The sequence below is a fragment of the Gnatocerus cornutus genome, chromosome 8 (assembly GCF_029298725.1).
Source record: "Gnatocerus cornutus isolate USDA-ARS CGAHR chromosome 8, icGnaCorn1.1, whole genome shotgun sequence".
NCBI classification, from domain to species: domain Eukaryota; kingdom Metazoa; phylum Arthropoda; class Insecta; order Coleoptera; family Tenebrionidae; genus Gnatocerus; species Gnatocerus cornutus.
Window position 1 is genome coordinate 1,551,123 of NC_142240.1, and position 18,244 is coordinate 1,569,366.

Below are 18,244 nucleotides of genomic sequence, written 5' to 3' on the forward strand. Positions count from 1 at the left end.
ATATGCATATGTATATCGCTGGATATTTGATGAGAAAATTTTTTCAAAAAGTGCGAAATTGTAAAACTTGTGAGAAAAATTTAATAAATGAAGGTAATGCAGATATTGCAAATAATTTTATTCTTGAAAGAGCTTAAAAAAACCTACTAAAAAAACCCAATACAAATTTCTTTCCGAAAATTGTTTTCCAAATGTATGGAAATTGCGAAAAAGAATATTTGTTCATTGATTTTAAAGGCTAATTGTACAACTATGCAACTAAAATTGTGGTGATATCCAACTAATTCGTTCTAGACGAAAAACTGATTTCCTTAGCATAGTTTAGCCCTTGTAAATGAATTTTTAATTTACACATATAAGCTGTCACAAGATTATTTGAAATCATTTTTTCCAGCATTAGCATAAAAGGCGGCTTTAGTAATAACTCAAACACAAGACAATTTAAATGAGCATACAAACAATTTATTAGTGCATTTCAAAAACAGCCTGTATATTTAATTGACTACATTTATTTTATTTTCGATATTTTGTAGTCGGAAGATTTGCTCCAGAGTATCGTAGATCCACTAGACGCAGAACCAAATTTCAAGTGAAGATCCAGATTTTGGTACTTTTGCTTTTGGAGGGAATTTGGAGCCCAACCAGTGACTTGTAAAAAAACATCACCATGTGCTCTACATGTGTGCGAATAAGTGCGAAATTGTAAAACTTGTAAGAAAAATTTAATAAATGAAGGTAATGCAGATATTGCAAATAATTTTATTCTTGAAAGAGTTTAAAAAAACCTACTAAAAAAACCCAATACAAATTTCCGAAAATTGTTTTCCAAATGTATGGAAATTGCGAAAAAGTATATTTGTTCATTGATTTTAAAGGCTAATTTAGGGAAAGGATCTTTTGTTTTTAATGCAATTGTACAACTATGCAACTAAAATTGTGGTGAAATCCAACTAATTCGTTCTAGACGAAAAACTGATTTCCTTAGCCTAGTTTAGCCCTTGTAAATGAATTTTTAATTTACACATATAAGCTGTCACAAGATTATTTGGAATCATTTTTTCCAGCAATACCATAAAAGGCGGCTTTAGTAATGACTCAAACACAAGACAGTTTAAATGAGCATACAAACAATTATTAGTCCATTTCAAAAACAGCTTGTATATTTAATTGACTACATTTATTTTATTTTCGATAATTTTTAGTTGGAAGATTTGCTCCACAGAGTATCGTAGATCCACTAGGACCAAAACTTAAGTGAAGATCCCGATTTTGGTACTTTTGCTTTTGGAGAGAATTTGGAGGCCAACCAGTGACTTTTAAAAAACATCTCCATGTGCTCAACATGTGTAATGAAAATGCCATTTCTACAAAGAAAAAAGACTAAAAGTGGATTCCAGTGAAAATGCAAACGATGTGGCAAATTCGGAAGCATCAGAGCCGGCTCCTTTTTTTCTAAGTCATTTGGCCTTTGTACAAATTTAAAAAATGATGTACGGTTGGTCGCAAGACTATTTACAGAAACAAATTGCGCATAAGGCAAGAATCGAAAAAGGGACCACACACATTCGCGGGTGGATTCGTGCAATTTCTTCGGAGAAATTTGTGAGCAACACCTGGAATAAAACCCAAAAGAAGTTAAGAAGAAGAAGAAGTTAAATTAACAGAGGAAAGGATTGGCCAAGTTAAATAGATATAAATGCTCATAGCACAAAAGTATCAACAATTACCCAATAATCGCACATATCACGTTTACAGGTCGTTGAAACAGACGAGCCTAAATTTAAATACCACTGAGGCCGAGGCGGGAAAGGCAAATGTCTTATATGAATATTATTTTTAGATCGCCTTCCGTTTTTAATATATCTGAAGACATGTAAATAGGTCTCCAAAAAGGAAACTAGATAAGTATATTTTTTGTTTACCGGTTGATATCGCACTGATTTAGGTATGGCTTAGATTTATACAGTTTGGGGAATTGGCACCCGATGCATGGAATTAAATTTAATAGAAAAGAAAGAAAGTGGGGGACACCGAGCGAGAAAGAGATTCTTGCATTCTTTCATTCTCACACACATCAAGAAACATGAATTTTTGGTGAGTCCAAGACCGATTAATGGGCAAATAGATGAGCGCAACAAAGAAAACCATAATTGCTGTTGGAGCGAGGAAGATAAAAATAATTTACCCCCATCAGCGCGAATGCATGCGTCGTGGCATTGTTTTATCATTTTTGGCAAGACGAGGTGTTAACATGATTGCTCCTTTAGTAATTCTTCGCTATTAGAGGGATTTGGTCCTTCGAATGCAAAATGCAACAATTTTATTTTTTTATGAGTAATGATAGGCATTGTATTTCTCAATGAATTTGAGTTACAATTTTCGAAAACTTTGTCGCTAAGATGCGTTGAGGGGAGTAATGCCACCCACTGACACTACTCCTCTCCCACTTCTTATTAAAATTGTTCCCATTCATCGGGTATCAATTCCCCAAACTGTATATTGTCACGTTGGCCGAAAAATCAAAAGTCTCGCTTGTAACAATAACAATTTTATTGTGCACTATGAACACTCTCGTACTTCACAATTACAACACTTTTCAGGATTTCCAAATACTAGACTATCTACAATCCTATCGCTACTCCCCTATATACAGATATTCCCCTACTACTAGCCTAATGCTGGAGCGCTGCGAGAATATTCGGGAGTTCCGCCTATGACTCAGCGACCTTCTAGAAACGGCGATTCTCGAAACGCACGGAACATTCCAGCGCTGGCGCTCGAAGCTTCCAGAATCTTCTCGTAACAATATGTATATAGTTTATAGGTTACGTTCATTTGTTCTGTGGTTCATTTGCAAACCGGTTAACATAATATTTGATGGTTTTGTGTTGTGTTATGTTTGACTTTAATAAAAACTATGTTAGTGTGTAACGCTAAAGCGAGCTTTAAAATTTTGTTCCCAATTGCAAATTGTTGGCTTCGAAAATTGTGCAGCCACAGCAAATTTCTGGAAATTTTTTAATGATATCTTTGACGTCTTAAATTGAAAACATTTGTTGGCTAAAGCTAAATATAATCGTGGTATTTCTAGCACGAACTTCAAAGACATATCTGAAAAAAAATAATTTTTTTATTGAATATATTAGTAACATTAAGGATACTCATGGTAATTTGGTTATAAATACTAACAAAAAAAAAACAGTTTTTTGAGATGCATTGTTGATTTAACCAATATAATAAGTTTCTATAAAGATTTGATTGAAACTGGTTATTTAAGATATCTTTTGATGTATAATTTTAGCCAGAATCATTTAGAAATGACATTCGGCTTAATTAGACAACGTGGTGGATTCAATTTCAAAGCGCCTACAAGAGGTTACTTGTTCATAATCAAATTAGGACAAGTAAAAATGGGAATTGTGTGGAACTTAACGCCACAAATATTTCATTTGTTGGAAGTGGGAGGAAAATTGCTGATAAAAACGACTTAATAGAAGATTTTCTTTCTATTGATGTAGTGGACCAAGATTATAATTATTGTCCCAAAGACATGTTATCTGCATACAAAGAAAACGTGATCGAATATTTGCTGGACTTGTGGTAAAACAAATTAAACCAAAGATCACGTGCACATTTTGTAAAAGTTTGTTGCGTTGTAATCAGGGTGGAACAAAATCGTTGTTAATAGCAATGACGCAATGCGGAAAACTAACCATACCAAGCGAAAATGTAATTAACATTGGAGTTGATAGTCCGGGAAAACCAGTCAAAAAGCCTAAATAAAACTAATATTAATCTTTTTTAACTTCGTTGCTATTACGAAAATCCATATCATTTTTTAACAGCTCAGAGATCTTGGAGCAGGACGTCTTAGATAATCATAAAATTCAATTAATAAGATGCGTGAGCTATACAGGATGTCCCAGAACTCGCGCCCCAGAGAGCAAGGAAGCATGCCGACAGCAATACATATGGTAAATTTCAAAACAAAAATTGACTAACTATAATAGTATTCGAGAACTGATAAAAATTTAACAACCAATCCCGAAAGCTTATTCGAGAAGTGGAGTAAAAGGCCATCCCAATTCCCTAGGCCACGAGAGTCTAATGTTTAACTGACCAATGGATGATAGTATGTGTCCATAGTTACCAATTTTGAAATTCTGTTCAGCTTCGGGATTGGCTACAGTTTTTTTGTCTTATTTCGGTTATTTTTTGAGTTAAAAAAATTATGGTTTCAAAATTTTGGTTCATAATTATTGCCTCCATAAGCCCTTTCTCTCTAGGGCGCGAGTTCTGGGACACCTCTATGTATATTAAAATCAGGCTTCACCATGAAGCAAAATTAATTAATTTTAAGAACAAGCCGACTCTGCGAAGTCGGTCGACGAAAACTGTCTTGTTTCGAAACAAATAAAATAAAAATGTTTGTTGACTGATTGATTGTTTGATTACTTACATAACAATAAATTAATTTAAAAAACATATATATGCCATGTGCTATGTAACAAAATATATATATTTCGAGAAAAACATGTTTCATTTTTTCAAAATTGTTCCCTGACTTATCACATATAATAAGTTTTAATCTCTTATTTTGAAGGTTTCTCTTCCTTTAAACTTACTGTAAAAAAAAATTAAATTATCTGCAGATTAGACGAAAAAATAATACATTGCTTTGTACTTTAAATGAATAAACTTTTATCTTCCTTAATTTTAGAAGAAAGAATTTAAAAATAAAAGATTGTTCACCAGCTTTTGAATAAAGTGAACTTTTCCTTGGTGTTGGACATCTTCGATTTTTAAGAAAATTTGTTCACAATACATTGCTTACACAATTTAAGCTTAAAATTCTTTAAATTTGATCGTTAATTATTGATAATGAAATATTATTATTTTGAGATTAGATTAGAAACAATAGAGTATAATTTGGGTCATAATGCGCTTACAAATATAGGTAAAAAAATTGACTTTAAAGTTGCAGCAAACTTGCTACCTAAAGTAACCGAAGATGAAGATTCCGTGCATCAATTAATAGAAGGTATAGAATTATATGAGCCGACCTTAAATGCAGATGCAAAACCGGCCTTAATCAATTATGTACTGAAAGCATGTGTATCGCGGCATCAAAAAATTCGCCTTAAACCGAAATATGACAATGTAAATTTGTTAATTGAAGATATAAAAAAGAAATTTTTGCCAAAACATTCAAAACTTCAAATCATCCAATTGCAATTAAAAATGTGTTTCGGAAAACTTATAAATAAATATCTTGAAAAAAATATTTAAATTCTTGCAATCTTTGGATACTTGTTTTTGACTGTCCTCGACTTGTAAATCAATGTTCTTTTTTAAATTTCTAGAGTTTTGTCGATTAAAGTTGGTCAGTAGCTTTTATCAAACTTGCTGTTTATTACAAAGAGAGAGAGAGTGTTTATCGTTGATAGCCAATTTTTGTTCTTTAGATTAGATTATTATTTGCTTTTAATTATTTTAATTTACAATGGCAAACGGTTCAAAAAATCATGTAAGTACATCAGTTAACCAAAAAAGTAGGAAGCAAATTGCAAAACGGTTCTTGATAAAATACTTCTCAAACAACAAATTTCGTCAAAAAATGCAGTTTAATCATCGTTCTGATGATGGTAAGCATTACTATCCAAATGCGCGTCAGAAGTTTTTGACAAAATTTGGTGTTTGGGAATAAATTGTGTTTTTGATAATTTTTGTCAACACCAAGATTTGGTTATGAAAAATGTTAGGAATACATAGTTCCAAAAGTGAAAATGTAAATACCGGTTTTAAGTCACAGTTATCACATTTTATACTTGCGGAAAAATGGTCTTTTAGTTTAGAAATATTTGCAATTTGGCATAAGCTAAAGTAAAAATTCGCGATGCGTTAGAAAAGTAATTTTTAGCGATGTTTGTGTTTTTGCGTAAATACTCGCGAATTAATGCAAATTGTGTTTAAAATTAGAGCATAAATTGCTGTTTTAACAAGTTAGTTTTCAAAAATATGACGGGCAGTGGCAAACTACGTTTAACATCAAATTTTTACAAGTCACTTCATTCTATGGTATAAAGGTCAATTTTGATTTACGTTGATTGTTGCACCTTTTGGATACTAAATAGAAATAGTTAATTATTTACATTGAAAATTAAGAACTTAGGGCCCGATTTCAAATCAGTGGCGCGAAATTGCGTTGACGCAGTTGCTAAGGTAGCAACAGTTTGATTGGGATTGCTAAGACGCAATTCTGATTTGCAATCCCGCAAGTCAACATGAAATCAGGCCATTAGTTTCCAGTTTTGACGTAATAAATTAAAAATATAACTTGGGGAGTTGTTTTTAAGAACTTTAAATCCACTTTTCTTCTAAAAAAATTGTATGCATTTCTGGAATAAATAAATCTCTCGATTGAAGATACTCATGCTCCCTGCCATCGCGAATCATTTACAATGTCAGGATTAATATGAAGGTTTACTGTCTTAATCATTTTGTATATCATATTATCATTTTGTACAGGGAATTAAAAAAATCGATACTTTGTTCAACTTAGCTCAACTTTAGCTCAACTATTCGGACACAGTATTTTCGCAAGAGCTTTTTCAATGAATAAACAATAATTTTACACAATATAATAATTTACATATTATTAGGTTTACAAAAAAAAAAACAATTTCACGTTATTGAGTTTTGAAAAATAACTTCTTACTATCCTTACTGATAAAACAGCATTTTTTCCACAATTTTAACCACAATTTGCGTACAATCAAAAAAGACAATTGAAATTTTTTTAACACATTTATATTAAAAAACATATATATTGAATGATTTCAAAAACCCTCACAAATAGATAAAAATTACACTTTTAAGCCGTCGCGACGCCAAAACTATCGGTAATAAAGAACAAGTTTTTGGGTCATCTCCTAGAGCTTCTTTGACTACCGATTAGCGTATGTAAATTATTAAAATTTTACCTCTAAGACAATTTTGGGGGTGACCACAAATATTGCCGGACCCTGTATCAAAGATACAAAAATATTAATTCTCAATACACTTGCTACAAGTGTCTTCGATGTTTGTTGCCGAGAGCGGCCAGATGGGTCTTTACCTGCTTTTACCCGATAGCAGTTTATTACAATTGGGCGGAACGTCAGTGCCCCCTAGTGAGCGGTCGTAAATTTTGAGATTTGAAGATGATTTGAGTTAGTTGTACTGTTGGTTGCCTATTTTTGATTTGTTTTTATTATTAATAACTTCAAAATTATAGCAATGACAAAAACAAAAATGTCACCTCCATAGAGGTTTTAATTCTCCACATGTTGGTATTTTTTTTAACTTCGTAGGTTGCTTCATATTCCTTAAAAACGAAAAATGGTAATTTCAGTTTTTAATTAATTAAAGTCAAATTTTTCACTTTTTCAAAATTCGAAGATGTCACCTCCATAGCTCTACTTGAGACGCATACATACAGAGGTCGAGCGATTTTTCAAAGTCCAAAATGCGCTTCAAAAACGAAAAATCGTAAGCCATATACCGGGTATATGCGTAGCGTAGAGCCTTAAACCAAAATATGACAATGTAAATTTGTTAATTGAAGATATAAAAAAGAAATTTTTGCCAAAACATTCTTCAGTGGCCCTTGCAGCAAAATTGCAAAATTCAAAACAAGGTAATAAAACGATGGAAGAATATGGGAGATTTATAAGAGGCACTAATGTCAGATTTAATTTTGTCACAGTGTAGAGACAACCCAAACCATATGGAAGTCTTTCGCGGTGAGAATGAAAAAATTGCAATAGATGTTTTCACTAGAGGTATTCGCAATAATGAACTTAGAACCATCATAAAATCACGTCAGTATAAATCCTTAGCGGAAGCAATTGTCGGTGCAATAGAAGATCAAAATGTTTTCCACATGAAAAAATATAAAACGTCATATTCAAATAAAAACACATATTTTAGAAATGCATTTTCCAACAAAGGGCATTACCATCATAACAATCAGTCGTAAATATTTTAGCAATAACAACAAAATTTTAAAAGTAACCAGAGTAATGGGGAAAAAAAGGAAGACAATACAATAATTACCGAAGTCACCAATATGAAAATCAAAATTTCAAACAAGATCAAAATAACTCAAATTTGAGACTACAAATAATGTATTACTGCTTAAAAGAACTGTATGTGATTTGGTAAAAATTTGATTCTAAGCAACTTCTCTTAGAATGATACCTAACTTTTACAGCTATTTCTAACGCTAAGTAATTTACAAGAAAAAGGCATTATTAAAAAAAAATCCCAGTAGACAGAATTTGCCATATTTGCTGTATTTAGTATCGTCATGGAATTTGCAAAGTTGCATTTAAATATCCCTTATAAAGAACTTTACTATTTTATCAAAATTTAACTTAATATGCCAAAAATTAATAGAGATACCAGCTTGGTACAACGTTTTAAGAAGTTGCAACCCAACTACAATACAAAAAATAATTAAATATTGCATCTAAACAACTCTTTCAATGGTATTTAAACGGACCGGCACGGTTTGTTGATCCTCCAGAGTGGGAGGTTGCGTATTTTACAGGCGGTAGTGCCCGCACTCCATTGCCCCGCCGTGCTACTAACCATTTGAAAACATAGTCTCATTTTCTTGGAATTAAACTTCGCCGTGTATAATTACCATCACGACTTCTTTCTTCTTTCAATTAGTTCGTTTTAAATAAACAATCATTATAAAGAGTAACACTTTCCGTTTTTCGATTTATTACATCGTATCCCAGAGCATTTAGGTTTTATTTGCCGGCTATCCTAAAAACATTACAGTGGCCTCAGATTTCAGATATTAAGAATTGATCAAAAGGCCGGAATCTGCAGGATTTAACCAAAAACACAAAATCCTTTTATTTCATCTCCACCTGACACCGCCAAATTAATGAATATGAATGAAAACTTCTTACCTTAACCTGCAATGTTCTCAACACGTGGTTTTCCAACACTAAACACACCAGAACGGCCACGTTTTATTGTTTATTATGTTGTACACAATAAGTTATTAATAAACGGAGATTTAAATCAACATTTCAAGTTTTAAAATGACTAGAAACACCACTAAAGCCTTCTTGATCACAAACGAGCGGGATTACAATGAGAGACGCCATGCTCTCGCGACCAGACCTGCAGACGTTATGCTAGACGATTTTTGGTGAGAGCAATGGAATCATGCCGGGTTGAAATAATGCGACCGGACTCAACCGAAACATGTGCCGAACTGTCGCGGATAAAATATTTGAATTTTAGGTAATTAATGTAAATGCGCAGAGAAGCCAACATACTTTACTTAAAAGAGTGACTTTATCAAAAAAAAATTGCACTGTCAAAAAAAAGTCGCGCTGCCAGAAAAGAAGTCGAAATACCAAAGAAATTACACTCGGTAATATAAAGCTTTTTATTTCTTAAATAATAGTGTAATCCACAAAATTTTTATTTAGGGTAGGCTTTGACAAATATACATAAGTCGAGAAAAAATTTGACAGTAGACATCTGTCATTTGATTTAATTTCAATTAGTTTTCAATACATTATTGATTCTGACGAGACACACGATACATTTTCTCTTATTTGCACCTCGTAATGTTACATATTTTCATCAAAAAATTGAGGTTATACAGGGTGATTTTTTAAAAACGGCAGGCGTTGTAGAATTTTTATTTATGAACCGATTTCAAAAATTTACAAAACAAATTAAATGGTTTTTTATTTCCTATAAACTGATGATTTTAAAATTTTTCTAAATGTCTTAGTATTTGTTGGGCGATACTCAACTTTCTTATTTTAAATTGACACCCATTTTTTTTTTTTCATAATTTAGAAGATATTAATTTTCTTGATTCAGAAATGTGTAATATGTTCTACTTTTACAAAAATATTAAAAAAATATATATCAAAAATGAAAAAAATTAGGCAATAAAAGTTAATAAATTCTAGGTGCTTGGTGTCAAATAACACAATATCGTTATTGTAATGTCAAAAAGCAGCAAATAACAGAAAGAACAAGTTTTCTTTCAACAAGATGGGGCTACACCTTACAATGCACAGTGCATTTCTCGTAGGTGTCAATTGTGCAATAAAAAAACGGGATGGCGTTTCAACAGTATTTTAATTAAATTAGGTAGTTGTTATTTCTGATTTGTAATTATTATTGTCTTTTGTTATTGATAATTAAAAAAAAAATGCCAATCCTTTCAGTTATTTGCTGCTTTTTGACATTACAATAACGGCATTCTTTTATTTGACACAATCCACCTAGATTTTATTAACTTTTATTGCTTATTTTTTTTTTCAATTTTGATAATTTTTTTAAAAATATTTTTGGTAAAAGTAGAACATATTACACATTTCTGAATCAAGAAAATTAATATCTTCCAAATTATGAAAAAAAAAGTATGGGTTTCAATTTAAAATAAGAAAGTTGAGTATCACCTAAAAGACACTAAGACATTTAGAAAAATTTTAAAATTATCAGTTTATAGTAAATTAATAGTTATTTATTATACAAGACGATAAAGGACCACTTTAACCATTGAGTGAAAATAGTTAATACACGAGTGGATTAACTTCACGAGATGATTAAAGATCCTTTATCGTCGTGTATAATACACTATTTTTTTCTATAGCAGCTTTTAAAGAAAAACTAATTTAAATTTATTAATTAAAAAAATGTATCATAATACCCAATGTTGGTTGTTATGGAACTGTTGCTGTAAACAAATTTTTCATTTTCAAAAATCCCGAAAACTACCATGTGCGAGATCGAATTAGAACTTCCAGCAGACGTAGAGAAAGAAGTTGCAACTGCTGTAATTAAGCTGTTGCCTCAAAAATCTCGCCTAATATACGAAAAAGAATACAACACTTTTCAAAGATGGAGAAGTAGAAAAAAAAAAGTGGGGTTAGCGAGAAAGTGCTCATTGCACATTTTTCTCAAAAGTCTAAAAAAGTCAAACCTTCAAGTTTATGGTGTTATTACTCAATGCTAAAAAGCACATTGTTGGTAAATGAAAACTGCGACATTTCAAGGTAAGATGTTTTTAAAATAGTAGTGTCAACGTAATGTCATAATAACTTTCAGATATTGCAAACTAATTTCACTACTAAAGAAGCAAAGTGAAGGCTAAAAGCCCAAGAAATCCAAGATCTTTGAGCCAAATGAGAATATTAAATTCTTGCTAGATGCGTCAGATGATGACTATTTATTAGCAAAGGTAGTAGATTTATTGGATAGGATAAAATGTAAAATTGGGTTTTAAATTTTCAGGTTGTTGCTGTAATGGCCTTGCACTGGGCTTGCAGATCAGATGAATTGTACAAGTTACAAGTTTCCAACATTGAGGATCGACAGTCAGTAATTATTGTTTCACTTATTGACACTAAAACCAAGAAAGATCGGTCGTTTTGTGTAACCGATAAAGAATGTGGAGTTAGTTTTTTGGAAATCGTACGAAAATATTCAAGCTTGCGTCCTAAAAACGTTCCTCACAAATTCTTCGTCAACTACAGACAGAAAAAGTGTATCGTTCAGCCAATACATTATACAAGATTTCGAAGATGATTGGTAATTTTCTAAAGCCGTCAGACCCTGAAGCATTTCGCCGCTTGGCTGCTATAATGTTAGCCAACAAGGGTGATGATCTCATCACCGGTAAAAGAATAGGCGGATGGAAATCATCCTCGGTAGCAGAAAACTACATAGAAGAGTCCGTATCCAGAAAAATGCAGTTTGGAATCAGATTCTTTGCGAAGATTTAGTCACAAATTCAGACACCACTTCATCATCTGTAGAGATAACTCACGACGAAATCATGAATGCAAGTTCTATTTCAACAATATTAAACGTTTGAGGAAACGAGAATTGTACCATTAATGTTACCATTACTTTAAATTAATGTAAAAATTAAATAAAATTTAAAACACTTTATCTACCCTTCATATTAAAGTAGCACTTTATCTACTCTTGATGTTAAAACGCAAGTTAGCCTTGTATTTTTTGAGAAATAAAGCACACTTTAAAAGCTACTATAGAAAAAATACATTTTTTCAATGTGTTCCTATTAAGTGGAGTCAACTGAAATAATTTATGGTTTTGATCACAGAACCAAATTTAAAATAAACATTTTATTTACGCTTTATTAGTAATGGCACAAAAGATTGTTTAACATAATTTATAAATCTCGACTGACCGTACGTCGTAGATAACACTATTTCCATATCCTAAAAAAACACTACTTCAATGAGCCGTAAAACTATTTTATGTAATTAAAGACTGACGAGTACGTTGGTCTAAATTCTTGTCACCTATGCTTGTCAATATTTTCACACAAACGTTTAAATCCAAAAAATAAGTTTTTTTTTTGAAACGTAACCAAACAGGTGAAATAGTAGATTGCTTTAAAAGTTTAGAAGTGTTAGTTTTCCAGGGAGTTAAAAAGGTTTGATTGATGAGCGTGGCGAGTGGATTAATTTTACACGAGCTGGAAAACGCACTTTTCTATGAAGTACAACATGCTATTTTTTTGTATCTTTGATGGAAAGGCTAAAATCGAACAGTTTTTTAAAGAACCATCAAGGTGCAAAACGTAGAAACCATTGATAAAATAATTGCAAACCTCCGTAAAAACCAGTCAATAAGCAAAAATTTCCCGACAAAATGAACGATTGTGCAAGTTATTCTCAAGATTTTCAACGGGAAATTGCGGCAGCTGCACGAGAAACAGTTAGAAATGTGCTTCTTGGTAAATCAAGAAAAAAATATTTAAAAACCTACAAACAATTTAATCAATGGGGACAAGGCAAAAATGCAAAGGCAATTAGCGAGAATGCCTTCTTAGCGTTTTTTTTTTGGGAAAAGGTAGGAATGTTACATTTTTAAATTAGATTTTGTTATGTATTTTTGCAGAGAGTTTAAAGGCATCAAAAATGTGATCAATTTACTCCATGCTTACAAGCACTATACATATAAATTAAGGCGTAATTTCTTCATACCGGCAACTGATTGCCTTCCCAAAAAAACAAAATAAAAGTTATGAACCGAAAAAATCCAAAGTTTTGACGTGTGGGCATATTATGAAGTTTCCCAATAAAGCTCAAAACGATTCTTTCTTATTAATAAAAGTGGCTATAATTTTTGCTTTAAATGGAGCTTGCCGAAGGGAAGAGTTATGTTCTCTAAAAATTGATGATATAGAAGGAGCGGAATCTGTTTTGGTGGAACATTACATAAAACGAAGACCAACAAAAAGCGTGTTTTTACTGTGACTTCTGAAGCAAATGGGATTGGGTTGTACAAAGAGTACCGTAAGTTGCGACCGAAAAACATCAGTCATTGTAGGTTCTTTATTTGCTATCGAAATAGCAAATGTACAATGCAACCCGTTGGTATTGTAGTGAGACACTATTTTTCGCGGTCCTTAAAGGGGTGCGTTTAATCACCGCAGTGTTGGCTGACGGGTCCGCGTGGTTATCACCGAAGTCAAATCAAATCTTCACTTACCCTACGTTGTGTATTTGGATCAGGGGTTGCTAATTACCTCTTTCTCTTTTTATTTTCGACATCGATGGTTGTTCGGGGTCGAAATTTATGCTTATTATAGATAGCCAAAATGGAAGAAAATCTTTACGGTGTAAAAATTTCACGCATAAAACAACTGCAGGCATTTCAGTGTAAGTTGAGAGAGCAAAGAAATAAAATGCCATTCATTATTACGCCACTTATTCGTATGGTGCAGGTTTGCCTACATTGTGCAGAATAGTGGCTACAGATGGACGCATAAACGGGAATGATAAACTTATTTTTATGATAACAAAAAGTACTCGAATCGTGCGTGGCCCTGGTAACGAGGTTACATTTACTATCAAAGGCCAACTATTTACGAATAGATCCAGTAAATCATAGTGGGGAAAGTCTAATAGCGGCTTTGGGGTCCCTTGAATCATAAGATAAAAAAACAATTTTAATTTTATTATTCATTCATTGTTACAGATCCTCAGAAGAAAGTAGCGACTCGGAATTCCTTCCAACTGAAGGTTGAAAAATAGCTAGATAGTTAATCCTTTTTCTAAAAATAAAAGTATATTCAGAAATACGGAGTGATCACTTTAATTTGTGATCCAGGCGGTTTTGACCTACATTAACGTAGGTTTTCCACCAACAATTTTGTCAGTTTTAGGTTAGAACCTGGAAAAGGCGACAAACTTTGAAATTGATGGTACTCTAACAATCCGTTATGAAATAATCATTGTTACATTCAATTGGTCATTAAAACACTTTGAACAGAAATTTATTACAGGCTTAACGCTCCAGCAGAAAGTTTTTGATATGAAGCGTAAATTTGAGATTGTGTCGAATTTGGTAAAGTAACTCTCAGATATGACTTGAATCAAAATCTCAGCCCTGTTAGATCACAAAATAAAATGATCACATGTTATGATTTTATTTACAGTCTCATGTTTCTCTTCCAAGTGTTACTTCAGGTATCATCTCTAAAATGCTGATAATTTGGACGTGGAAAATCCAAAAGATTTGGTTAAAAATACAATTATATGGGCTGCTGTGGCTTATGTCGTGACGGATTTCAATGTGGATCTTCCACTGAGTACGGAAAAATAAAAAGAAATGTATTTCATGGCGAAACTAAAGTCTTCGATTTCAAAATAAATACAGGCTGTCCCAGAACTCATGCCCAGCCGAAAACAGGTGATATCGGGAAAAGGTGTAAATGTGTAAATTGCTGAAAAAAAAGTTACAGCTCCAACTGAGAAAAGACATGACAAAGTTGACCAATCACAAGGCCGCGTGGAGGTGGTCTGGACACAATATAAGGATCTATCAGTATGGACAATTCATGTCGGCCCCTGTGAAGTTGACTCGCAGCTTTTCATGACCTTCAACGGCGTTGGCGGTCCTTCTCGCTACTGTTGAATGCGATAGTAAATTAGTTAATTATAATTAAAAGCAGTGTTTTTTCTGTGCCCCAATAACCTTATGAAAACAAACAAGTCGAATATGACTTTTCCAACAGTAACATGGCACAATTCAAAACAAACTTTCGCGCCAAACAAATTATTGGTTTTCTGAACACTAGAGGCCACCACCTTTGTTTAATCGTGGACTTAAATTTATTGTTTGGAAAAATATCGCCTAGTTTTTGGATACCTACACAATAAGTTACTTTTCTAGTGTCTTTTCAATTAAAACGACGTGTTTGGATTTATTCCGCAATTAAAATAGCTGGCGCCACCGCTTAGAGAATCCTTGAAGGACCGCCAATACTCGCGCAAACGTCAAAAAAATCGGTATATGCAAAATCCTTTAGTTGTCCATACTGATCCTTATATTGTGGTCTGGAGGATACGCTCGCGTGTTGCTAAGAAACCAGTTTAAGTTTTCTCCTTTGAATTTTGTATGAACAATCTGGTCCACTATAAATTTCACTGACGTTAGAATGACAGGCTTCATTAAATCTAACTCATATTGAACTTAGTGTGCAGAAACGGCTCAGCGTACTTTAGGAATTGACTAAAGGGTTGAAGACTACTGGTCTAAAAGGGTTCAGGAGTACTCGGCGGCAGAATGCCTCGAAATGCGTCTTGGTCTCATTTTTGAAGAGTGCGATCGAAATTTGACGTTAGCAGCAAGAACGTACCGAGGACGTTTTCCAGGTCGTGATCATTATGCGGACAACAAAACCAATCTTACGGGTCAATTTCAAGTTGGTTGTTAGCGACGTCGCTAAACTCTCGTTTGCGACACTTCGCTGCGACACCTTAGCGATGCGATTTTAAGTTCAAAAATTTCATCGTCGCTACGGTGTCGCTACGGCGGAACAGCGTTTCGTGCGACGACAAATGTCAAAGTGGTGAATTTAAAACTTCAAATTTATAACCTCAATTGCGCCGAATAGAACTTCCGATGGAAAATAAGTCGTAAGTACATAAAATTGTATAAAATTTGATAGAATTTAATATCTTAAAAAGTAATGAGTGTGTGAATGTAAAAATTAACTATATTTTTTTTGTTTTAGAAACAAAACTCGTTCAAAAAAATTTACGTCAACCGAAATTTCGGTTTTGGTGGACGAAATTGTGGAGAAAAGGAATATTTTGTGGGGCCCATTGAAAGGACCCAAGCTCACTCAATTTCATCGCGACAGGGCTTGGAGCAGCGTGGTGGAGCATGTAAATGCAGTGGCCCCAGCACATAGGACGGTGGAGGAATTGAAAAAAAAAATACGGGATTTGAAATCCCGTACTAAACAAAAAGCTAGTGCCTATAAACGCGAGGCCAGAAAAACGGGAGGAGGGGAGAACGAGGCCCCCCCGATGACAGAAATAGATCAAAAGATGCTCGCGTTTATAGGCACAGAAAGCATTGAAGGGATTGAAGGAGGCATCGATACATTCCGAGACCATGGTAAGTACTATCACTTTTAACATACTTTTTGTTTCAGATGCATAAATCTCGACTACCATCACAATGGTCTAGTATCTATAAGCCATTAAAACCATAATAAAAATTTGAAAACTTTCAGTTGCTGTAATTATTTTAATTTGTTTTTAGTTATTAACGAACCTATTGCCTCCACCTCCAAAAATGAACCAATCCACCATTCTCCAAGCCCAACTCCTGGAAACCAATTGGACACTGGTAAAAAACTGCATTTTAAATTCAACCATAAACGGCCAGTTACCCTAGTTAATGTTTGAAGTACAAAATACGTTGCAAAAATATCTAATAAAATCAAAATCATAGATTTTAACCACTTTTACATTTTTAATCAAATTCATTGATAATAGCTGGTTGATTTATTTTTCTGTTGCACAAAAAACAATGTATCCTATTTTATTTTTACCTATCATCTAGAACCAGTTTTTGCTCCTTCACCTATCCCTAACAAGAAATTACCGCCTCCACAAGTTGCAGGACCAAAAAAGAAAAAAAGCACAAAGAAAATTGCAGCAGAACAAATGCTGAAAACCACCGAGCTGCAGGAAGAGCATATCCTGGTGATTCGGGAGCAAAATTCTTTGCTCTGGGAGCAAAACACTGCTCTCAGACACCAAAACTTGCTCCTGCAGGATATGCTTAATGAATTTAAGCAATATAGAGGAGAAGTAGGAAATGGTGAGTGTTCTAAGGAAAAGGGAAAGGGACCAGGACAATGACGAGAAAATTGAGGAAAAAAAAAGAAGACTCAATTGAGTGCTGTATTACGAGAATGTTATTTTTTGGTTGTAAATTTTTTTATTTTGTTTCTATTGTTAAATTGATAAAACATTAATTTTTGCATTTCGTGATTTTATTCTCATTTGCTATTTTTGTCAAATTGGTTACAGGCATATTAAAATTACGATGTCGGCAAGTTCTTTCATCCTGTTCTTGTGTGCACAGAAAATTATTCTTAACTAGAAAAACTGTTATGCAACAAACACCGGTACATGGACATGAAAAAAATTCTTTTAAATAATAACCCAAAAAGTTACTTAGGACTTTCTGTGTTTGAAAAAAAAAGTTAAACAAGGGTCTCGGTTCTTTCATGTAAAGGTAAAATCGACACTAGTGGAAGAGTGAAATAAAACAACAAATATGAGGGAGAACTCTATTGGTGAACTAAACTAGTGGAAAATTTATACAATTGTAAAAAATTGTTAGTGTTAGGTAACATTAACAGCAAGAATGAAAACAAATAGCAATGGACCGTCCGACCTGTACTGAAAGTGCTCAGAAAGAAAAACAGATGGCCTTCAAAAAATGTAAAAGGTTTTACAATGAGACCACCCTCATTACAGGACTGGCTGGACTAAAAACCCATTGGGATAAAAACCTAGCCTTCACGGTAAAATCATCAAAAACTGTTTAATACAGATTAATAAACTACAAAAAGATGTATGGTAAATGCATTAAAAAACAGGGAAAAGGAAAATTTAGAATTCGAGAGTCTTTCAGTTACAAAAACATGCAAATTTTGAAAAATCGTCGAAAATTAGGTAGCACATGCCCTCAGAATGTGCGTTGTCGCCTATTCACAAGAAATGCAGCAGGTTTTCAGTAAATACCAAACCAAATCCCGCGCAGGATCATTTTGTTTGTGAAAATTTGTTAAATTAGAACACCGTCAAAAACGGATACAAGTCTATTTCAGGTAAAATGTTGATGAATAAGGTTTTGTCTGAGAATGTCATGG

The 18,244-nt window shown here is 33.2% G+C and overlaps 1 pseudogene; it reads left to right on the forward strand.

The window, feature by feature from the left end:
• Nucleotides 1-15,972: 15,972 nt before the first annotated feature.
• LOC148169346 (uncharacterized) lies at nt 15,973-17,262 on the forward strand (annotated as a pseudogene).
• Nucleotides 17,263-18,244: the final 982 nt, after the last annotated feature.